Source organism: Lactuca virosa, chromosome 7, assembly GCF_052849685.1.
Source record: "Lactuca virosa cultivar CGN04683 chromosome 7, Lactuca_virosa_CGN04683_v6, whole genome shotgun sequence".
Lineage (NCBI taxonomy): Eukaryota > Viridiplantae > Streptophyta > Magnoliopsida > Asterales > Asteraceae > Lactuca > Lactuca virosa.
Window position 1 is genome coordinate 148,866,074 of NC_136432.1, and position 25,268 is coordinate 148,891,341.

The window sequence follows — 25,268 nt, forward strand, 5'->3', positions numbered from 1 at the left end:
TAAATCACAACATATGTGAATACCACAACCTGTATCAAGGACCCAAGACTTAGAATGAGGTGAGTTATTAGACAATATAGTGTATATACCTGCATGGTTGGGTTTTACTTTCCCATCCTTCAAATCTTGCTGGTACTTTGGGCAGTTTCGCTTCCAATGCGACTTTTCATGGCAATAGAAGCATTCAGCCTCATTAGGGTTAGCAGAAGGAGTGACAAAACCTTTCTTGGTTTTGCTTGAAGAGGAGACTTCAAGGGTCTTACCCTTGGTACCCTTAGAAGGGTTCTTTCTCTTCTTCCCTTTGCCATGCCCGATTGCCAAGACATTGGCCGCAGTTGGAGTAGGAGTAGGAGTAGTAACAACCGACTTACCCTTTAGACCACTTTCGGCGGTCTTCAAGAGTCCTTGAAGTTTGCTGAGGGTGAATTCTTCCTTGTTCATGTGATATGTCATGCGGAATTGATCATAACACGATGGAAAGGAGTGCAAAATGATGTCTATTGCTAACTCCTCAGGGAAGTTCACATTCAGCTTCAGTAAACGGTCCACATACCTTTGTATTTTCTGCATGTGGCCCGTGATGGGTTCACCATCCTTCATTCGGGTTGTTATCATGGAGGAGATTATTTCATATCCTCTTGACGAGCACTTTGATGGTAGCGGTCCATCAAGTCCTGGTGCATCTCAAAAGGATAATAGTCCTCATAGGACTTTTGGAGCTCGGCTGTCATGGTGGCCATCATGATGCATGCCACTTTTGTAGCATCTCTTTCATGTACCTCATATTCAGCAAGCTCTTCAGGAGTAGCAGTTGGCTCGGGTACCTTCAGCTCCTTGTCGAGAACATATTCTTTGTTCTCATACCGAGTGACCATCCTGATGTTTCTGATCCAATCTGTAAAGTTGGACCCATCAAAGATGACTCTCCCACAAAGATTCATGAGAGAGAAGGAGCTAGTAGGGTTTGAGCCAGAAGCATTGTTATTGGAAGACATCTGAAAAGAAGAGGGAATAGATTAGATTAGATATAGAGATAGTCCTTAACAAAACACCCAAATGTAATATTAAGGCTAGGACCCAACATAATATTTTATAACTTAGAAGAGGGATACCGTAATCTAAGCTATAAGATATTTGAAGGTAGGTGAATGACGATTCACCAATTTCCACCATGAAAAACAAAATATTTAATTAGGTTTTAATTGGTTTAGAAACTCCTAGATTCTTTGAGATTCATTGAACTTTCTTCAATGGCATTTTTCAATCTCGAGTGTGCCCTTCAAGTTTTGTGACTGGGATGCCGGGGATCACAAAACAAGGTGTGAAGTAACCATGCAAATTACTTGGTACCCTTAATGTATTACCCCTCAATTGATGTGCCGGTTAACCACACACGCTCCATCGATACTATGATAAACATTAAGTCACCCTTTACCTACCTTGTTAAGTTCAAGTTAGTGTGCCGGTTAACCACACACGCTCCACTAACGACTTAAACAAAGTGTAAAGTGTAATTTCATGGATTAGCACCTTATTCACATTTTCCAAAAATAACTAAGATTGGGAATTCAATAAAGTTTAGTTACTTTAGTATTATCATTATACTTTTAATGAGAATTTATAAGTCCTTGTTCTACCCGTTCGGCTAACGACCCTCCACCGATCAAGGAAGCGGTGGGTGAGAGTGGACACCCATTAAGTTGCCATTTTATAGGCAACAACCTTATACCCCCCTTATAGACCAGCTTCGTGAATGAGGCGTACTAGCGGTAAGACGACTTTTTGGTTATCCATAACTTAAGAACTAGTTATGGACTCCATTAAAACACATCAAGATCAAGAATTAATCTAATCAATTATTAACACATAATTTCTGTGATCTTTTAAACTCATATGTTTATGAATGTTCATATTAAAAATTTCAAGAATCGTAAGTACATATACAAAACTTGAAATTTTGATACGAGCTTTTCAACAAAACTTTGATTTTCAAGTTTTTTTTTTTTTTTTTTTTTTTTTTTTTTTTTGCATCAAGTATCAAATAAACAAACCAGGCTCTGATACCACTGATGGTTTTGAGCATTCTAACACTCCTATGGTGTACATGCAACCCTGGAAACCTTGGATCTATGTTTAACTAAGATACATGCAAATAATTATTTTTCCAAGGTTCTTATCCTAACTAGCATGGCATGGGATACTTGAATCAAATAAAACTAGTAGAATTACTTACCTTGTAGTAGTAGTTGATTGCTTGGAGTTTGAGAGCCTAACACCAATAATGTGGATGCCTCAAATGGAAGTCACAAATCACCACAAACTTGGAAACTTGAGAGAATAGTCACAAACTTCTTGAAATCGGCCCTCTTGGTTTACACACTTCAACTAGTGTTATTTCAAGAACCAAAGCCTCCTTTATATAGTGTGGTGGATTAGGGTTACATCCATGTAAACCCTAATACCCATATCTTTTCATTTCCATGAGATCCATGGGTTAAAGCTCCATGGAGTATCCATGGACTTTCTATGCAAGCCTAGCCCATTCCAAATAAGCATTAGCCCACACTATATAAATACAAGAGCCCATATTTAATTAGTCATACTTTTGATCTCTAAATTAATTCTAAATTAATTATAGATCAATACTAATTAAATAATATGATTTTATATTAATATATTAGAACTTATAGTATATTAATAAATCATAACTTATACTATTCTCAAACGATTATCCATAAATTGTTCGGGTGAAGTGCAACCCAAATGGACCATGCCGGGTCGGGTCAAGTACATACCAAATATAGTTATGGACTTAGACACTATATCCAACATTTGGTGATAAAATCCATTGTTATTCCTTCCCATTTCGACTAGGGTATCACTGGTTGTTGTAATAGTCTCGAGGGCTTCTGATATTCTACCTTAACCTTCGCACAACTCAGGCACTTGCCCATTTAGGTAGCAATTTCCGCTTTCATGTTCGGCCACCAATAATGTTGTTTGATATCCAGGTACATCTTATCCGATTCTGGATGGACGGATTTGATGGGTTTTGAGCACTACAACATTCCTATGGTGTACATGCAAACCCTAAAGCTTTGGATCTAGTTTGTCTAATGAACATGCAATAATCATCCAAAGCCATAACCCCTAGATCTAGCATGTGATAATCAAATAACATATGAATTAGGGTTTAGATCTTACCTTGATTGTTATGTAGCAATAACAATCTCAATTCCTTCTTGTAATTGGATTCTGAAAGCTTAGTGTCACAAGTGTCACACCTCTAATGGAGTCACAAACACCATAAGCAATAAGGATGAAGAATGAGGAGAGAGAAGACACCAAAAACGTCTAGAACCCTAAGGAATCAGTTAGCCACGTTTTTGGTGCCCTAGGGGTCCTTAAATATGTGACGCTATTAGGGTTTTGAACTAGTAAACCCTAATCTAACTGCTTAGGCCCTAAGCAGCCCATGGACTCCTCCTTTAGAGGCCTTGGACAAATTCTAATGGGTTTCCCCATAGATTTCGTCCACTCCATCCTCTATGGAGTCCATTAGCCCAATATCCAACTATCACACAATTGACAGTTGTAGTCCCCTTTATTTAATTAATGTCTTTTAGCCACAAAATTAATTCTGATTAATTCTTGACTATTATTAATTAAATAATATGATTTCTTTCTTAATATATTATTCATATAATATATTAATAAATCATAATTAATCTCTTTCTCCATAAATCATCCTATCAAGTTGCTTTGGTGAAGGCAACCCAAAAGGACCATGCTCGCAATCGGGTCAAGTACATACCAAAATAGTTATGGGCTTAGACACTAATCCATCAGTCTCCCACTTGGATAAGTCTAATAACTATTCTACGTATGACTTCAGATCCTGATCAGCAATCGTAGCTTTCAAAAGCCGATGCCAACTCTGATCTTATCAGATACGCGTCTTTTAGATAAGGGATCATATATTCCTCCATTCTGAATATCGTATAGACGTGAGACATGGATTGAAATCATTCTCTCAGTCTATGTGTTGTTTCCCGATTTCTGATTTATGACGACTGACTATTTGAACAAATCAAATCAGTCTTGGCCCGGCCGAGCACTTTCCTTTGTCATCACTAAATCATCGACGGGCCCACATATATCACTTTTATCCTACATTGGGTAAAAGGAACGCATAAACTTCGACTCAATGCTCGATTGTACTTACTCACCGAATCACACACAACAATATGTTTTATAACACCAAGTTACTGGTGCGTTTACATATTATCAATGTGTAGACAACTTGCAAGATACAACTCACACATCTCGGTTTCAAGAATATAAGATATTATCGTCTCACCAATCACTCGTGATAAAATCCATGAAGCGATCCAAGTCAGCGTGGGTTTAATCCGATGCTCAAATCATATTCATAAGAACGCATGAACGTTGTAGCAAACCTTTGTTATGTCTAATACACTTTAGACAATCTACAAACCAATTCATGACAATCTTCTTTCATACCTACTTCCAAAGTATGAGCGACTGTGGAACGTTCGAATAATCTTATTATTCAGGAAGTCAAAACATGCAAATTGAAACACAAGAATAATACTAATCTTATATGGCCCCAAACTTTTGAGTATAAATAAAACACGTTTATTTAATCACCATATTGATTACTCATTATTTGTTGTTTCGGGTAATCAACTTCTTACTTGAATTATAACGGCAATTGTCCCATGGTCTTAGCATGCACACTATGTTTACTTATGGTCCTTACTTTGTGAAATAGTATAATTGAATAGCATTTTCAATCACACTCATTTCATAATTCCCAATCCTTACCGCAAGTGTGAGAATACCAAATTCTTGCCACTTATAGAATATGTTAGATTCTAACATTTTATGCAATGGTCCTTTCGTAATATCACGGCACAAAAGTCACCAAGACTCGGCCAATGAAATTATAAAATGCTCTATTGGAGATTGTTACAAGACAGTTCCATAGATGTGAAGTCTCACACTCAAAGTACATTCCTTTGAACATCCTTCTTGCATAAAAGTTTCTAATCTAGACATAAATTCTTAACGTCCAACTCCCAATATGGAAACATTTCCATATTTTCCATATGACAAATAATTCTAAATAGAATAATATCTATTCATAATAATGTCAATATGTTTCCTTCAATACTTTACTTCCAACCGCGCACAAGCGACCAATCCTTGGCGAACCTTAGATTGTTCTTGACAGTTGTTTAATAATTCAGTCAAATCCGGTTCTAGTCCTCTTTCCCTCATAATGCCCTAGGCATTTGGAAAATTTAGAACGTCTAAATATTACAACGACATGATACTTTACCAGTCTTTTGCTATAATATTTCTATTTCTATTTGCCATGTTCTCACAACTCGAACTATGAAGAGGGATGTCGTAATCATATTCGAGTGTGAGAACGCAACAAATATTTCCATATATAGAATTCTCTTACGTTGAATCCTTTCAACATAACATTCATATATCTTTTTGACTAAATTTCATTAAAATTTCTCGATCTAAACCTTTAGATTTGAAACAAAGTATAATATTCTCTCCCTTAATTATAGTGAAACTTTGCAAAGTGAAACTTTTGTTTTCTATAATTAATATTGCTAACTTGTAATAATAATCATGCTCCCACTAACATGATGATTATATCCATACCAGCATAACATTTATGTTCCCACTAGCTTTGACACGTAGTTAGAAAACAGTTGGACTTTCTAGAAATCAATACTTGTTGACTTCCAAAGTTCATATTTCTAATACGATATGCTTCGATAAGCCTTTATCTAAGCTTCTCAAATTCACACACCTTTCTTTAGATAGCTCACATGTGTGTCTAAACTAATTCAGAACTTATATTACTAAGTCCTAAATGTTCAGACTAACTTCCAAATCTTACAATTCGAACTATAAAGAGGGATGCCGTAATCATAATCGAATTTAAGAATGCAATTTACATAATCGCTATCTCCTTAAAATCTCTCTTAGTGAAAGCGTTTCCTAAAAATCATTTTCATGAAGGAGAGAAACCTTATGACACTTAGATTTTATGGTGCATGTGTTCCTATCCATGCAAATTTGTCATAAGCATAATCGTAAGATAATGTTTGTGACAAATTCAAACTCTTATGGACAGAACTTGTTCATTCTTAATTTCTTGCCATCAAGGGTCCCACCATTGCTTCCAAGTTATTTAGCAGCTCACCTATGCCAGTCAATGTACTTTCATTGATCAAGGTGTTTGCCCTTCTGCATTCAATTGAGAACTCGTAGAACTCATATGCATAATCACTCAACTGGATTGGCACAGAAATAAAATTTTGTCAACACGATGGGTTACAATCCTCAAGTCGTGTGCTAGTGTTTAATAGGTTTACTTCTTGATTTGTTCTTGAAACTTTTCAAGATCTTTAGACTCCCACTGACCTCTTGACATATAAGATTCTCTTATCAAGAAACATTTCTTGACAAAACAAATATTCAACAGTCAGTGTGTGTCTTTATCAAGACAAACCTACACACAATTTGTCACTAGTTGGTCTTTGTCTTATCCAAGACATCACAACTTACCAAAATGTGCTAGTGTAAGAACATTCCTACTTAAGATTATGTCACTCAATTCACAATCTTGGAGTATGACTCTAAGACTTGATTTTGGAACGAAGTACGATTCATCTTATTGACTTAACCCATTTTGACAATTCCCGACTCCTCTTCTTAGCCATACTAGTGCACTAAGGTGTCGTTAGAGGGCGAATTGTAATATGGTTCTTAAGATGATCATAAAACATGATACAAAAGTACTCTCCCTTCTTCTTAGATTGTAGAAACTTTTATCTTTGATTCTTCCTATTCGTTCTGCAATTCATTGAAACTTTTCAATGATTCAGAATTACACTTAATCTTGTAAGAATAATCATATTTACTAGACTTTTAGTAAATCATGACGAATAATCTCATTTGTTATTTATGGTGGACTTAACCAGTGCACATCACTGTGAACTCGATCTCGTAGTCCTTCACTTGACTCTTTGTCAAGGAATTAGCCTATAAAATTTCTAAGTACCAAGATTTCCATACATCACATGATTCAAATCATATGATTCCAAGCTTCTGTCCAATTGAAACTTGGGCGATGGGAATTTTTCCTTACTTATAAAATCACGACACTACCATAAATAACATAACTAAGAATCAAATCCACTTAATATTGCTTATAATAGAAACACACATACATCAATTTTAACAATTGCCATTGCAAGGAAATATAAATAAGATAAAATCAAATTTTATTTTATTGCGGAAAAAAAATATATCCTTACCATCCAAACGAAAACTATGCTATTACGTATTCCTAAGCAATCTATCATAACTCTAAGCAACAGCTCAAAAATCCGATCATTGAATCCATGCGATCGTAATCCATTTCTTCGCGATCAGACTCTACTCGCTCCTTCGTCTAAGCTTCCTTTACTTTCTTCGATCCTTCAAAACATCAAAATGTAATCTTATCACATCATGTATTAAGAATCTCCAAATAGGAACTTAATGGAGTTAGATAGTGGATTTTACCTGAAACAGAGTCATACATCTTGACTCTCCCATCACTTAGATCTCTAAGGTAGTCAGAGCAGTTTCATAACCAATGCCCCTTCTTTTGGCAGTAGAAAACATATGGACTCTCTGGAATGGCACACGGGACTATCTCAGACTCAGCCTTTCTCTTGCGTAGAGAAAACTTTTCTGGACTTCCAATGTTACCATTGCTCATAGAGGGTTGGGATATTGATTTACCAGACAAATTTGCTGACCAGTGCGCCGAATCATTTCTGATTCAGCAGCAATAAGCAAATAAGTCAAATCAATAAGGGTCATGTCGTGGTACATCATATAGTACTCTCTAACGAACTTACCATATGATTCGGGAAGTGGCAGGAGAACCAAGTCAACAGCCAACTTCCTTTAAACATCGACACCCAACAATCCCAATCTATCAATATGTAACCTTTTATCCAAGATATGAGCACATATAGACTTTCCATTTTCATGTCTTTTGCCAATAGGGCTTGAGTGACCTTGAACTTTTCAAGTCTTCGAACATGTGGGTCAGGGAGAATTATTGGAGGAGGTGGAGGAAATGAAGCATGATTTCCATTTCCACAATACAATCGTGGAACATCATCTTCACGTGGAATACTTTTTCCAACGGATTTAGGAAGACCATAGTTGTCAGACTTTGACATCTATGAAACGAGAGAAAATTCAAGTTTAGTTGATTGAGTCCTTACTAAAACACCCAAATGAGATATTAATGCTATGACCCAACACAATATCCTACAAATTGGAAGAGGGATGCCGTAATCCAACTCGCAGAACATTTGAAGGTAGGTAAATGACGATTTACCAATTTGCACCATGAAAAACGAAAAGAAGGTTAAGTTTTAAATGAATTGAAACTCCTAGATCTTTTGAGATTCATTGAACTTTTCAATGTCATGTTTAATCTCGATTATGCCCTTCATTTGTGACTGGGATGCCGAGGATCACAAATAAGGTGTGAATAACCATGCGAATATACGTGGTGCTCTCAATGTTACAGTCACCTAATCGACGTGCCGGTTAACCACACACGCTCCATCGATCTATGACAAACATCGAGTCACCCTTCGCTACCAATGCCAAACCCAACTTAGTGTGCCGGTTAACCACACACGCTCCACTAATTGTCTCGACAAGGGTACAAAGTGTAATTTCATGGAATTGCATCGATTTCACTTTTTCCTAAAGTAACTAAGATTTGGGAATTTAGTAAAGCATTTAGTTACTTTATTCATTATACTTTTAATGAGGAGAGGGGTTGCCCTATCCTACCCGTTCGGCTAACGACCCTCCACCAATCAAGGAAGCGGTGGGTGAGAGTGGACACCCATTAAACGGCCATTTTATAGGCCATAACCTTATACCCCCCTTATAGATCGGCTTTGTGAATGAGGCCTACTAACGGTAAGACTAGCAATTTAAATTATACATATATAATATTAGACTTTTAATGTTACATAGTATAGGGTGTATTTTACACTTTTAAAATACTAGGTGGTTTAATTTTATAAATTACATTTTTAATTAAATTAAATATAAACCATATCATTATGGATTTATTAACCCTCTTTTAGTTATACCTTTAATTAACTTAATAAAACCATGAGGATATAATTTGAACTTTTTCAAAACTAGGGTTTTAGAATTTAAAATTTCAAAAATCAAACTTTTAATCAAAAATTTAAATTCCAAAACTTGAGGGCAAATTTTGAAACATTTCAAAAACATTTGGGTTTAGAATTTAAGTATTAAACTTTTAATCAAAATTTAAATCCCAAAACTCGAGGGCAAGCTTTTGAAACTTTTCAAAACATTATTAAGAACATTCTAGATCAACTTACAAATAATAACAATTAAACAATTAATTGGTGATTATCTAAATATGATCTAATTCAATTTCTTGCAATATAATCTATCAAATAATTCAAATAAATCAAGTTTATCACATAAGGCAATGATTATCTAGTTAATTTTACAATTATCTTCTATTCTAGCAAGGATAATCAATACCAAACATAAAAAATTGAATTTTAAGAGTTAAAAACGTTTTTGGTAACTTATCCAAGCCAAATCAGCAAAAATCCCGAACATACCTCTGTCTGACCCTTGGACTCGCCGAGGCGGCCTGACTCGCCGAGTTCATCCACTGACTCGCCGAGTCAGTCAGGCAGATAGCAAGAAAAATGATTTTCAGCCAAAGAATAACCAAATATGCAACAAATTCATGAACAAACAGCCCTAGGCTCTGATACCACTGATGGGTTTTGAGGACTACAACATTCCTATGGTGTACATGCAAACCCTAAAACTTTGGATCTAGTTTGTCTATACAATAATCATCCAAAGCCATAAACCCTAGATCTAGCATGTGATAATCAAATAACATATGAATTAGGGTTTAGATCTTACCTTGATTGTTATGTAGCAATAACAATCTCAATTCCTTTTTGTAATTGGATTCTGAAAGCTTAGTATCACAAGTGTCACACCTCTAATGGAGTCACAAACACCATAAGCAATAAGGATGAAGAAGGAGGAGAGAGAAGACACCAAAAACATCTAAAAACCCTAAGGAATCAGTTAGCCACGTTTTTGGTGCCCTAGGGGTCCTTAAATATGTGAGGCTATTAGGGTTTTGAACTTGTAAACCCTAATCTGACTGCTTAGGCCCTAAGCAGCCCATGGACTCCTCCTTTAGAGGCCTTAGACGAATTCTAATGGGTTTCCCCATAGATTTCGTCCACTCCATCCTCTATGGAGTCCATTAGCCCAATATCCAACTATCACACAATTGACAGTTCTAGTCCCCTTTATTTAATTAATGTCTTTTAGGCACAAAATTAATTCTGATTAATTCTTGACTATTATTAATTAAATAATATGATTTCTCTCTTAATATATTATTCATATAATATATTAATAAATCATAATTAATCTCTTTCTCCATAAATTATCCTATCAAGTTGCTTTGGTGAAGGCAACCCAAAAGGACCATGCTCGCAATCGGGTCAAGTACATACCAAAATAGTTATGGGCTTAGACACTAATCCAACAGGATTATCATGTCTTATAAGCTTCGTTCATGACTACATCTCTGAACCCTCCAAATTTTGGGACCCAGATTCGACTCATGAAATAGTAATCTCCGTCCTCTTTGACTTCAAGATTCTTTTATATCCCACACAGTGCTTCACTCGCGGCGTTCTCAGGTTTCAAGGCTTCCAGCTGAGCCTCTTTGATCCGTGAAGACAAGTGGGAATGGATGGTCATTTTCAGTGTTTTTACTCGACGGCCCGAGTATTCTTTTCTGCTTAAGGCATCGGCCACCACGTTAGCCTTGCCTGGATGATACTTGATCTCACATTCATAGTCGTTGAGCAGCTGGACCCATCTTCACTGCCTCATGTTTAGCTCAGTCTGATTCAAGATGTGCTGGAGGCCTTTGTGGTCCGTGAAGATGGTGCACTTTTTACCATAAATGTAGTGCCTCCAATTTTTTAGGGTGAAGACCACAGCTCCCAGTTCGAGATAATGCGTGGTATAGTTTACCTTGTGAGTCTTCAATTGCATGGACACGTAAGCTATCACTTTTCCACGCTGCATAAGAACACAACCTAACCCTTGATTTGAAGCGTCGCAATACACTACGAAATCTTCCATTCCCTAAGGTAAGGCTAATACCGGAGCACTACAGAGGGCTCACTTCAGGGTTTGAAAAGAAGCTTGTTGTTTCTAAGTCCAATTGAAGGGTATGCCTTTTTGGGTTAGTGTAGTGAGGGGCTTAGCGACCTTGGAGAAATTCTGAATGAACCTTCTTTAATAACCAGCAAGGCCCAAGAATTGCCTGATCTCCATTGGCGTCTTCGGGGTTGTCCAGCCCTTAATAGCCTTGATCTTAGAAGGGTCCATATGTATCCCTTCTTCACTAACTACGTGACCCAAGAATTCCACCCTGTGAATCCAGAACTTGCATTTGGAGAATTTTGTGTACAACTTCTCCACCATTAGAGTTTCCAAGACTTGCCTTAGGTGTTGACTGTGCTCTTCTTTTCTTCGAGAATAAACGAGTATGTCATCGATGAAGACGATTACAAAATTGTCGAGGAATGGTCGGTACACTCGGTTCATGAGGTCCATGAATGCTGCAGGTGCATTCGTTAGATCAAAAGGCATTACTACGAACTTGAAATGTTCGTAGCGGGTTCAGAATGCAGTTTTGGGAATATATTCTTCCCGGACCCGTAGTTGGTGATATCCGGATCGTAGATCTATTTTGGAAAAGTAACTGGCTCCTTGAAGTTGGTCAAATAGATCATCAATCTGGGGAAGTGGGTATCGATTCTTAATAGTAAGGTTGTTTAATTCCCGATAATCGATACACATTCTAAAAGATCCATCCTCCTTCTTGACAAACAAGACCGGAGCTCCCCAGGGTGAGAAGCTCAGTATGATGAATCCTTTATCGAGGAGTTCGCCTAGTTGGCTCGATAACTCCTACATTTCCGCAGGGGCTAACCTATAGGGTGTTTTGGCAATTGATGTGGCTCCAGGTATCAGGTCAATTTGAAATTCAACCTATTTCACAGGAGGTATCCCCAGGAGGTCTCCCGAGAATACGTATGGAAATTCGTGCACATCCGGAATATCATTGATGTTCTTTTCCTCTTTCTGTTTGTCGACCACGTGGGCTAGAAAGGCACGATGTTTCTTGTGCAGGCACTTTTGTGCCTTGATGCACGAGATAAGACGAATATTTGCACCAGGTTTATCGCCGTATACGATTAGTAATTCGTTGGTGGGTAGGTGAAGGCGAACGACCTTCTCGTGGCACATAATATCGGCATGGTGGGGGCTTAACCAATCGATACTGATTATCACGTCAAAACTTCGAATATTAACCGGCATTAAGTCGATTAAAAATGAGTGGTTATTTAGTGTTAGAGTGCACCCTATAAAAATGTCTTTGGTTGTTTCATTTTTCCCATTAGCCATCTCCACCGTGAAGGATTCGCCTAGCTTTTGGGGTTGTTGATTTAGTAGGTGTTTGAATTTATGACTCACAAAACTTCGCTCAACCCCACTATAAAATAGAATGCATGTACAAATGTTGTTGAGGGGAAACGTAGCAGTAACCACTGCCGGATCTTGAACCACCTCTCCCTGCCCCATTTTTAGGACCCTGCCTGATCCTCCTTCACCCTGAGTGTTGGCCTTGGGGCAGTTTCGCTTAAAGTGACCAGTCTCTCCACATCCATAGTTAGCTTGATTGGCTCCAACGTTGTTGTTGTTGGGCTGCTGATTTTGCTATGGTTGAGACCTGCAGTACCGGGCGGTGTGCCCTTTGCGGTTGCAGTTGGTACACTGCATGTCTCGTCAAGTGCTGTTGTGGTGATAGTTGCATTTACCACACTTGGGCAAGGTACCAGCGTAAGGCTTCATAGGAGCTGGTGTGGTTGAGGCTGGAGCGACTGGAGTTGGTGTGGCTTGAGTGGTACCAGCGTGAACTGCCACTATTTGCGGTTTCTTGGAAGATCCTGAAGACTGTCCTCCTTTCCTTTTATTTCCCAAATTCTTCTTGTTATTGTTGGATAAGGTGTCTAAATCCGTAACTATATTTGGTATATACTTGACCCGACCCGACATGGTCCATTTGGGTTGCACTTCACCGAAACAATTTGTATGGATAATCTTTTGAGAATAGTATATTTATTAATATATTATAAGTTATAATATATTAATATGAAATCATATTATTTAATTAGTATTGATCAAGAATTAATTTAGAATTAATTTAGTGATCAAAAGGACTAATTAAATATGGACTCTTATATATATAGGATGGGCTAAATTCATTTAGGATGGACTAAGCTTGCATGGATAGTCCATGGAGTTTTTTAACCCATGGATCCTATGGAAATGAAAGGTCATGGGAATTAGGGTTTACATGGATGTAACCCTAATCCATATTATATAAAGAGGTCCTTGGCACATGAAATGGAACTAGTTTGTGTGAGAAGAAAACGTGGGCCGATTTCTCTAGTGCATATTATTCTCTCAAGCTTTCCAAGTTGATTTGGTGATTTGTGATTCCACTTGTGGCATCCACATTATTGGTGCTAGGCTCTCAAGACTCCAAGCAATCAACCACAAGACAAGGTATGTTATTCTACCAAGGTTTTATATTATAAGAACCCCATAACATGCTAGTTAGGTTGACAAATTTGGAAAATCAAATTTTCATGTATATTAGAGAAACATAGATCCAAGGTTTCTAGGATTGCATGTACACCTTAGGAGTGTTATAATGCTCAAAACCCATCAGTGGTATCAGAGCCTAGGCTTGTTTTTTGTATACTTGATGCAAAATGCTTGAAAAAGTCGAAAATCTGCAAACTGTTCAGTGAACTCGTCGAGTCCATGGGGGGACTCGACGATTCCATGTGTTATTTCATCCTACTCGTCGAGTAGGTTCTTGCACTCGACGAGTAGGAGGCCCTGTATGCAGTTTTCCGAGTTTTGCTGGTGGAAATGGACTAGAATCATTACCCTACAATGTTTTGGATTTATAAAACTTGTTTTTGGTGTGGTAATAATTATGCTAATCCATTTCAATGGTTATTATCAACTTTTCAAGTTTTATATATGTTTATATGATTCTTGAAATTTTTGATATCAATGTTCATGATTATGAGTTTTGGTAGATCATAGGAATTACTTACAAATTGTTTGATGATTAAATTATTGATCTAAATATTATTGATGGAGTCCATAACTTGTCCTCAAGTTATGGATTACCAAAAGTCACTTCTTTAAAGAGTCATTAAAAGAACCATAGGTTACATAAAATGAAGAGTCTTCATTTTAATAGACAATTAAACTCATACGTTATGAAGTTGAAGAGTCTTGAATAGTTTCAAAACTTGCCCTCAAGTTTTGGAATTTGTAAAGTCTCACACACACTTTAATTCCAAGCCCTAGAGTTTTAAAAGTTAAAATTCAACCCTTATACTTTATAATATTATAAGTTAATTATATATATATATATATATATATATATATATATATATATATATATATATATATATATGCATAAGATCAAGTCAGTTTTACTGTTAGTAGGCCTCATTCACGAAGCCAGTAAATAAGGGGGGTATAAGGTTATTGCTATGACAGCTTAATGGGTGTCCGCTCTCACCCACCGCTTCCTTGACTGGTGGAGGGTCGTTAGCGGAACGGGTAGGACAAGGACTATAATTCTCATTAAAAGTATAATGATAAATATAAAGTGACTAAATCTTTAATAAATTCCAAATCTTAGTTACTTTAGGAAAATGTGAATTTGGTGCTAACCCATGAAATTACACTTTGTACCTTACCAAGTCGTTAGTAGAGCGTTTGTGGTTAACCGGCACACTAATATGGACTAGTAAGTGTTGCAAAGGGTAACTTAATGTTTGTCATAGATCAGTGGAGCGTGTGTAGTTAACCGGCACATCGATTATGTGATAAAATTAAGGGTACCAAGTTAATTTGTACGGTTATTCACACCTTGTTTTGTGATCCTCGGCATCCCAGTCACAAACTTGAAGGGCACAATCGAGATTTAAACATGCCATTGAAAAGTTTAATGAATCTCAAAAGAATCTAGGAATTTCAATTCATTAAGATTTAATAATTTATTTTTTCATGGTGGAAATTGGTGAATCATCATTCACCTACCTTCAAATATTTTACAGCTTGGATTACGACATCCCTCTTCCAAGTTATAAAGTATTGTGTTGGGTCCTAGCCTTAAAATTACATTTGGGTGTATTAAGGATTCCTTATCTAATTTAAACTTGTCTTTCTTTCTTTTCAGATGTCTTCCAACAATGCTTCAGGCTCAAACCCTACCGACTCCTTCTCTCTCATGAACCTTTGTGGGAGGGTAATTTTTGATGGGACTAATTTCAATGACTAGATTAGGAACATCAGAATGGTCACACGCTATGAGGACAAGGAATATGTCCTTGACAAGGAGCTTAAGGAACTTGATGAGTCGTCTGCTACTCCACAGAAGGTTGCTAATTTTAAGGCACATGAGAAAGATGCCACCAAGGTGGCTTGTATCATGCTTGCCACTATGGCACCTGAACTCCAAAAGTCCTATGAGGACTTCTACCCTTTTGAGATGCACCAGGATCTAATGGAAAGGTACCATCAGAGTGCATGTCAAGAGAAGTATGAAATTATCGCCTCCATGATAACAACTAAGATGAAGGATGGAGAGTCCATCACGGGCCACTGGAAGCGAAGCTGCCCCAAGTACTTGCAAGATATAAAGGATGGGAAGATCAAGCCCTCCTTTGCAGGTATTTACACTATATTTTCTAATAACTCACAACATACTAATTCTTGGGTCCTTGATATAGGGTGTGGAATTCACATATGTTCTGATTTGCAGGGACTAAGAAGAATTGAGGAAGTGGAGCACGGGAAGATAAACTTAATCATGGGGAATAAGAAAGCATCACCTGTCACCAAGATTGGAGTTTATTATTTATTGCTAAGTAGTGGGTTAACATTAGATTTGAATAAGTGTTGTTACTCGTCTGAAATGGCGAGAAATATTATATCTTTTCATGGCTTGTACAAACAACGTTATAGTTTTTCATTTGATAATGAATGTGGTGCTATTAATGTTTTTTATAATGATGTGTTTTATTTTAAAGCATTACCTTGCAATGGTGTATATGAAGTTGTGAATGCTGTAGATAACTTAGGAAATAATGTGCTGCATATTGATTCTTCCACTAGTTTGGATAAGGCATCCTTGTGGCATTGTCGTCTTGGACATGTCAACAAGAAGCACATAGGCCAACTCCAGAAGGCTGGAGTCTTGGAGTCATTTGACTTAAAGTCAGATGATAGTTGCGAGTCTTGTTTACTTGGAAAAATGACAAAATCACCCTTCACTGGTACTTGTGCAAGGGTGAGGGTTTATTGGATCTCATACACACAGATGGGTGTGGACTTTTCAAAACCGCCAGAAGGGATGCTAACCGCTTCTATGTGACTTTTACTGATGATTATAGTAGATATGGTTATGTCTACTTAATCAAGCATAAGTCAGAAACCTTTGAAAGGTTCAAAGAATTTAAACAGGAAGTGGGGAATCAGTTGGGCATGAACATTAAGATGCTTCGATCCGATCGAGGAGGAGAGTATCTTAGTACATAGTTCCTTGACTATCTTAAGGAATGTGGAATTGTTTCACAATTGACACCTCCCAGGACACCACAGCTTCATGGTATGGCTGAGAGGAATAATCGAACATTGTTGGACATGGTTCGTTCCATGATGAGTCGAGCTTCGTTACCAATCTCATTCTGGGGGTATGCCTTAGAGACTGCCACCCATATCCTTAATCTAGTCCCTACCAAGAAGTTTTGCAAAACACCTCACGAGAGGTGGACTGGGAAAGTTCCCAATTTTGACCACATCAAGATTTGAGGTTGCGAGGCTTTTGTGAGACACGAGACTCATGACAAGCTCGAAACTCAAAGTGAGCGATGTATTTTCATCGGCTACCCACAGAAATCCTTTGGTTACCTCTTCTACAGACCCAGTGAGAATATGGTCTTTGTGGCAAGGAGAGGGGTCTTTCGCGAGAAAGAATTTATAAGCCAAGGAAACAGTGGGAGGCAAATTGATCTTGAAGAGCTTCAAGAGTCAAGTGGTGAAGGAACCTCAAACCCTAGCAATCAACCTAAGAAGGAAACTCCTGTTGAATGAACTGACGAGCCCATACCTCTAAGGCGTTCCACTGGAGTTAGGAATGCACCTGAACATTACTATGGTTTCCATATTACTGCAGAAGGTGATACATTTATCAGTGATAGTACACTGGTAAATCTGGATGAACCTAACAACTATAGGAAAGCCATGGCAGGCCCCGAGTCTACTAAATGGAAAGAGGATATGGACAACGAGATTCAATCCATGTATGACAATCAAGTTTGGAACTTGGTTGACAATGTATTGGGTCGTAAGACAGTCGGCTGCAAATGGATATTCAAGAAGAAGACCGACTTGGATGGGAATGTGCACACTTACAAGGCGCGACTGGTCGCGAAGGGCTTCACTCAAACTCTGGGAGTTAACTATGATGAAACCTTCTCTCCAGTAGCGAAGATTAAGTCTATTAGAGCTATGATAGCCATTGTTGCATTTCATGATTATGAAATATGGCAAATGGATGTCAAAACCGCTTTCCTTAATGGGAAGTTGGCTGAAGATGTTTACATGAGGCAGCCAAAGGGTTTTATCAGTACAAAGCATCTTGATAAAGTGTGTAAGCTTGAGAAATCCATTTATGGATTGAAACAAGCATCTCGCAGCTGGAATCTTTGTTTTGATGAGAAAGTCAAAGAGTTTGGTTTTTCGAGAAGCGAGGATTAGTCTTGTATATATGTCAGAGCTCGTGGGAGTGTAGTTAGCTTTTTGGTACTGTATGTGGATGACATACTACTCATAGGAAATGACATCCCAACTTTGCAGGAGGTTAAGTCCTGGATTGGGAAGTGTTTCGCTATGAAAGACCTTAGGGAAGCTGCCAATATCCTGGGGATAAGGATATTGAGAGAGAGGAGTAAAAGACTAATTCGACTTAGTCAAAGCACTTACTTGGACAAGGTGTTGAAGAGGTTCAACATGCAGAATTCCAAGAAAGGTGACTTACCGATCTAGCACAATGCCAGACTGAGCAAGAATCAGAGTCCGAGTACAGAGGCTGAGATAGCTGAGATGAGTCGATTACCATATGCTTCCGCTGTTGGCTCGATCATGTATGTTATGACATGTACTCGCCCTGATGTGGCCTTTGCTTTGAGCATGGTCATCATATATCAGGGGAACCCTGGCAAAGCCCACTGGAATGCGGTAAAAAATATGCTCAATTACCTGCGAAGGACTAAGGACTGGGTCCTTAACTTCGGTGGGAGTGATGACTTGAGAGTGATGGGGTATAGTGACACTAGTTTCGATACTGATAGGGATAATTTTCGTTCTTAGTCAGGCTGGGTTTTTACCCTATATGGACGAGCAATTACTTGGAAATGTTCCAAGCAGGAGACAGTGGTTGATTCGACATGTGAATCAGAGTACATAGCAGCGAGTGAAGCGGTGGCCTTGGAGTTGTACCAGCTATAAAGGATCTTATGGAGATTTTCTGTGACATCAATAGTGCGGTGGCCTTAGCCAAGGAACCAACAGATCATGGCAGATCCAGACACATTGACAAAAAATATCACTTCATAAGACACAAGATAGAAGGACTCCTCGTGGCAAAGAGGGTATCGTTAGAAGATAACCCAAAAGATCCCCCCACAAAGGGACTGACTAGGGTTAAGCATTTGCAGCATGCGAGGAGCATCGGGTTGAAGGACGATATTAGTTTTAATAATTAGATAGCTATTTCTGAAACTTGTAAAATGTAATTGACATTTGGTGATTAAATAGAAGTTGCTATTTGTTTATGAGTAAAGTGTTACTATCATGTGTCAATCGTTTACTATTGTTTCAACTTTTCATGTTTTGACTTCCAGAATAATTACTTTATTCAAACACTCCACAGTCGATCATACTTTGGAAGTAGGTATTAATTAAGACTGTCATGAATTAGGCTTGTAGATGTCTAAGGTATTTAGACATAGCAACTGTTGTTGCAACATTCATGAGTGCTCATATGTTCTGAGTATTGGATTAAGCCCACACTCACTTGTATCACTTCATGGAATTCATCTCGAGTGATCGTGAGACGGTAATATCACATAAATCTTCAAACCTAGAGATATGAGTTGTTGATTGTGAGTTGGTTGTACATTGATTCTACGAAAACGCATCAGTAACTTGATGTTATAAAACGTACCTTTGTGTATGATTCAACAAGTAGTTAGTACAAGCATATAAGTCGAAGTTTATCTGTTCCTTTTAGTCCTTGGAGGATTAAAGGCGATATCTGGGCCCCTCGATGATTTCGTTTTGACCTATGTACTGGGCCCGGTCAGAAGCTAATTGATGTGTTCAATTTCGTTCTATGTCTAAAAAATCGGAAATCGGGAAACAAACTGCTGGACAATAAGCACGACGTTTTTCCATGTATTTGTCTGGTTGATATCTTGAACAGAGGATTGTATGATCACTTATCTATAATAGCATTTCATAGTTCAACAGAGTTTTAAGAGCTACGATTGCTGGTCGGTTCCTGAAGTCGTATTTGTAACTATAGTTATCAGACTTATCAAAGTGGGAGACTATTGGATAAGGTGTCTAAGTCTGTAACTATATTTAGTATATACTTGACCCGACCCAGCATGGTCCATTTGGGTTGCACTTCACCGAAACAATTTGTATGGATAATCTTTTGAGAATAGCATATTTATTAATATATTGTAAGTTATAATATATTAATATGAAATCATATTATTTAATTAGTATTGATCAAGAATTAAATATGGACTCTTATATATATATATATATATATATATATATATATATATATATATATATATATATAGGATGGGCCAAGTTCATTTAGGATGGGCTAAGCTTGCATGGATAGTCCATGGAGTTTTTAACCCATGGATCTTATGGAAATTAAAGGTCATGGGTATTAGGGTTTACATGGATATAACCCTAATCCTCCATACTATATAAAGAGGTCTTTGGCACATGAAATGGAACTAGTGTGTGTGTGAGAACAAAAGGTGGGCCGATTTCTCTAGTGGATATTATTCTCTTTAGCTTTCCAAGTTGATTTGGTGATTTGTGATTCCATTTGAGGCATCCATATTATTGGTGTTAGGCTCTCAAGACTCCAAGCAATCAACCACAAGAAAAGGTATGTTATTCTACCAAGGTTTTATATTATAAGAACCCCATAACATGCTAGTTAGGTTGAGAACCTTGGAAAATCAAAATTGCATGTATATTAGAGAAAATAGATCCAAGGTTTATAGAGTTGTATGTACACCTTAGGAGTGTTAGAATGCTCAAAACCCATCAGTTATCTCCTTCTTTCTTGGCTTCAGTATCTGTAGCTTTGGCACCCTTCTTGTTTCCATGATCATAAAGCTTCTGAGCTTGACGCTTTGCACTGTCGAAAGTTTCAGGGTTTGCTGCAATTACGTTCTCCTGAACTGGAGGAGTTAGCCCTCAAATGAGACCTTCAATCTTCTTTCCCTCTGAGGTGATCATACCCGGGCAAAAAAGTGCTTACTCACTGAATCTAGCGATATACGCTTCAATATCTGAGTTTTGCACTGTGAGATTCCATAACCCCTGTTCCAGCTTCTATATTTCCCCATGGGGATAGTATTCAGCCAACAGCATCTCCTTGAGTTCTTCCCACGGCATGACATTTGCAACCGGAAGTGTTAAGGCCTCAATGTGGCCATTCCACCATGACACTGCTCGATCGACAAATGTTCAAGCTGCGAATTTTACCTTGCTCTCTTCAGCGCATTCACATATTTGAAAGACCGACTCGATCTTCTCAATCCAGCGCTTCAAAGTTATTACCCCACTGATTCCATTGAATGTTCGGGTCCTTACATTAGAGAAATCTTTGTAAGTGCAACCTTTCGTAGACCCTTGGTTCATTCCCTGGTTGGAGCTTCCTACTCCCTGACCGTTTCCGCCACCATTGTTTCCATTTTGAATGTGAGCCAATGCCGCAGTGACTGCAGCTAAGACTGCTGCCTAGAAAGCATCAGAGTTTACCTCCGGTGGAGGCGGTGGTGGCGGCTGCGTGTTGTTGTTTCTACGAATGTACCTTCGAGGCATCTTCTGTCATGGAACAGAAGGATAATGAGCACTTAATAGTTGTTTCGACGATTCGATTTGTTCTTATAAGTGAAATCATACAGTATCAAGAAATAATAAAAATAGAACTCATAGCAGATAACAGCAGCACAAATAAAACACACACTTGTTTCATTACTGATAAAGGTTTAGTACATGTTTTGTGAAAATTTGGCCTTTATAAGGCCTACAGTACATAATGAAAATGAAAGCCACACTACTAGAAACCCATTAATGACGCGCAAACAATGACACGCGTTGATAAAGGACACACATTTGTACGTGCCCTAAAAAATAATGCCAATTTTGCAAAATATGAAGGATAGAGGACACGTAATTGTGCGTGCCCTAAAATTAGTGTCAGAAAAGAAAAAAATGGAAATGTTGAGGGCGCCTTTCATAAAATGTGTGTCATTTAACTGTGTCGCTTTATAATTTTTTAATGAAACACGCGTTTTAAGGGGGATTTCACCCACTTATTGGATCCCGAAAATTAAAACCCCCGCCTCTTCCAATTAGCAAAAAAAAGCCCTAGGTCCTTCGTCTTCATAGCATAATTGCTCTTGATTTCGTGATCAAATGGCTCGCGACGACGATTGTTTTGATGTTTCCAATCTTTATCTCAGTGTTGTAAGCCACTATAAAGACTGGTGTTATGCATTTTCTTTAGTCATTGACTCATATGCATTCTGCAATCAGGGAGCTGAACTCATTGAGTCGGCGATTGGGGTTCTACGACTCCTCACACTCAAAACGCTGGTGATTTAAAGGTTTTTTCTCCCCAATATGAAAGAACGACTAGGGCTTTTAGGAAACGAAAATGGAAGAGGCACCAGGTTTGAATATCATTCTCTTCTTCTCCACGTATCTACCCTAGGTTTCTTTCTCTTACTTTATCATTTTCTTATTTTAATTTGGGGCTCTCTGCATTCTCACATACGTCTCTCTATTCATTCATCATGACCTTACACCAGCAATGTCACCAATCACCATGGACGGTACCGGTAAGGTATATACATGCTTTTTCATTTTATATATTTCTTATGTAATATCAGAAGTAATGGTTGATATATCACACACTTAATTTGTTTACTCATGAATCTGCTTTGGAGGGTATCGCCATGAACACGAATCAGTCTCTGTTAGGGCAGTAACTGATGCACGCCCACAAGGTGTTTGACATAATGTCTATGTTAGGTTTTCACCCAGATGAGACCACTTTTGGCTACCATGCCTATCGATATGCACCAAAAGGACTCGAGAACAAGATAATTGAACTACAAGTGTCGGGTTGACCGCAAACCCAATAGTCAACTTCTCTGGTGTGGTGGGGACCAATGTTGGCTCAAGAACCGATGTTTCGTTTGACACCAAAACTGGAAATTTCACCAAATACAATGTTGGAATTAGCTTCTCTAATCCAAATCTTATTGTTGCTTTCACCATGTGAGCTCTTTACTTTGTTATATAAAAAATTAATCTTTTAAAGCAATTATGTTGATGATTAATTAATTAATTATTGTAACAGGAATGACAAGGGGGACACACTGACTGCATTATACTACCACGTTGTTAAGCCGTTGACCAGCACAACTGTAAGTGCAGAAGTTAACCATGACTTTTCTAGCAAGTGCATTGATTCAGCATTCATTAAGATTACAACAGATAGATAATGGTGTCATTGTTCCTCCATCTAGATGGTTGAATTTGAGTGATGACAACAACTGGAAAAGAACTTGACCAAAATACAAACTTTTACTGGAATCAAATTTAAGAAAGTGATCAAGAAGTTGAACCGATTTATGGACCTGGATACACAGGGCTTGTGAATCTTGGAAATAGGTAATTTTTTGTTTCTTGATATGATTTTTTTATAAAAGTTCATTAATTTTTCATATCTATTGTGGTTTTATAATGTTATTCTGTGCAGTTGTTATTTGGCTTCAACTATACAAGTTGTTTTCTCAGCTCATTTGTTTTGTTCACAATTTGTATACTATTTCATTTTTATTTATTAATTTTTTGACATTTTGACAAGTTTGCATCATTAATTATTCAACTACACAGGTACTACAAGAACCATAATTTGAAAATGGCTTTTGATTATGCCCCTGATGATCCAATTTGCTGATCCAACTGTAGAATTGAATATGCAGTTTTACGTATTTATATTTATATCAACTACACATCAGTTATTGATGCTAAAAGTCCACTTATAGGGGATACTTTTGTCCCAAATGATGTTTGGATTGGTGGGGCGGATCATGCCAGATTTATTGTGTTTACTGGTCCTAACATGGGTGGAAAGTCTACTCTTCTGCGTCAAGTTTGTTTAGCACTAATTTTGACACAGGTAGATATATATGTAATCTGTGTTTCTCTTTTTTTTAGTAGTTAACCCTGGTTAGTTATGGATGGATGTTCCAGGTGGGGGCAGTTGTGCCTGAGCAAAGCTTTAAGATGTCTCCGGTTGATCGTATCTTTGTAAGGATGGGTGCAAAAGAACATATTATGGTAGGCCGCAGTACATTTCTAACTAAGCTGCTGGAAAACGCATCTATGTTGGTCTCTGTGTGTGTGTGTGTGTGACAACTCGTAATTTCTTTCTTGTAAAAGTCAAACTTGGTCAACGAAAGTCAAAGATTCAATCATGGGTCAAACTTATTTCTTTTGTTATCTTTATATAGTTAGATGAAAGGGCTAAAAGTGTTTGGAACTAGTATTATAAAGTGTTCTAAAGTGTAGAATGTTTAAGTGAGAGAATCCATTTTGGACCGAGCCTTCGGGCCGTGAACCTCGGTCTGGACCGTGAACTAGTCCTTCCCCCATATATATGGGTGTTAGCCGTTTTCACGTCATTTCTCACCTTCCAGCCTTGAATTCTTTCCTTCTCTCTCAAGTATCATCCACAACAGAGTCCCTTTCATCTAAAAAATGTAAGTATCACACCCTTTTCTTATGATTCCTTGGAAACCATTTACTTTCATCTATCATCCTTCACTTTTCATTAAGATCTTCAAGGAGTTCTAGTCGTGAACCCTTCATCCTGGCCGTGAACCCTTCAAAGATTCATCATTGGGCCGTGAACACTTCATGTGTTCTTGGGCCGTGATCCCTTCAAAGGGCCGTGAACCCATCTTATTGGGCCGTGATCATCTTTCAGCCTCCTACTTTCGATTCTAACACTTCTTTGTAAGTGTTTCCTAGATCCTAAGATTATTTCCCTTACACTTTAGTAGTTATAAACACTAATTTTATGCCTATATATGTTAATATGTGCTAAATAGGATCCGTTTGTGCTGGGGACTTCACTTGGCATACCAAACATCCTATATCGATCTTTCATTTGAATCACTCACTTCAGGTGAGTTCATACACCTAAAAATATAGTTTTAAATGCTTTTAAATGCATTAAGAGAGGGGATACAAGTAGAACACAATGAAATTGTGTTAACCATTTACATGTGAAAATATCATCCAAAAAGATTTCTTATACTCAAAAACTTGATAAAACTCTTTTAAATTATTTTAGACTTCTTTAATATCAAATCATATTCGTCTATCTATTTACGTATAAGTATGCTTTAACAGACTTAGGACTATTGCTAGATATCTTGACTCCTGTTCCTTGTTTGGTTGTGGGCTTGGGGTAGAATCACTCGTCCGAATGTCGGCTAAATCATAGTTATACTCATTAAATGTATATATGAATATTAAACCCATTTTTAAAGTACATTCTTAACTTAGTTGCTTATGGTGAGTAATTGAGTCTTTTTTTC

At 37.7% G+C, this 25,268-nt stretch overlaps 1 long non-coding RNA gene across 9 annotated transcripts; it reads left to right on the forward strand.

Annotated features, from left to right (window-relative positions):
- Positions 1–21,975: 21,975 nt before the first annotated feature.
- Positions 21,976–24,906, forward strand: LOC145125206 (uncharacterized). Of its 9 annotated transcripts, XR_013715861.1 has the most exons (9): positions 21,976–22,119; positions 22,189–22,325; positions 22,464–22,498; positions 22,602–22,935; positions 23,018–23,084; positions 23,187–23,331; positions 23,557–23,842; positions 23,917–24,681; positions 24,777–24,906. It is a non-coding gene; the product is annotated as an uncharacterized LOC145125206 (long non-coding RNA). The 9 variants fall into 9 exon arrangements; XR_013715860.1 differs by having other exon boundaries at positions 21,976–22,366; XR_013715863.1 differs by having other exon boundaries at positions 21,976–22,366; positions 22,687–22,935.
- Positions 24,907–25,268: the final 362 nt, after the last annotated feature.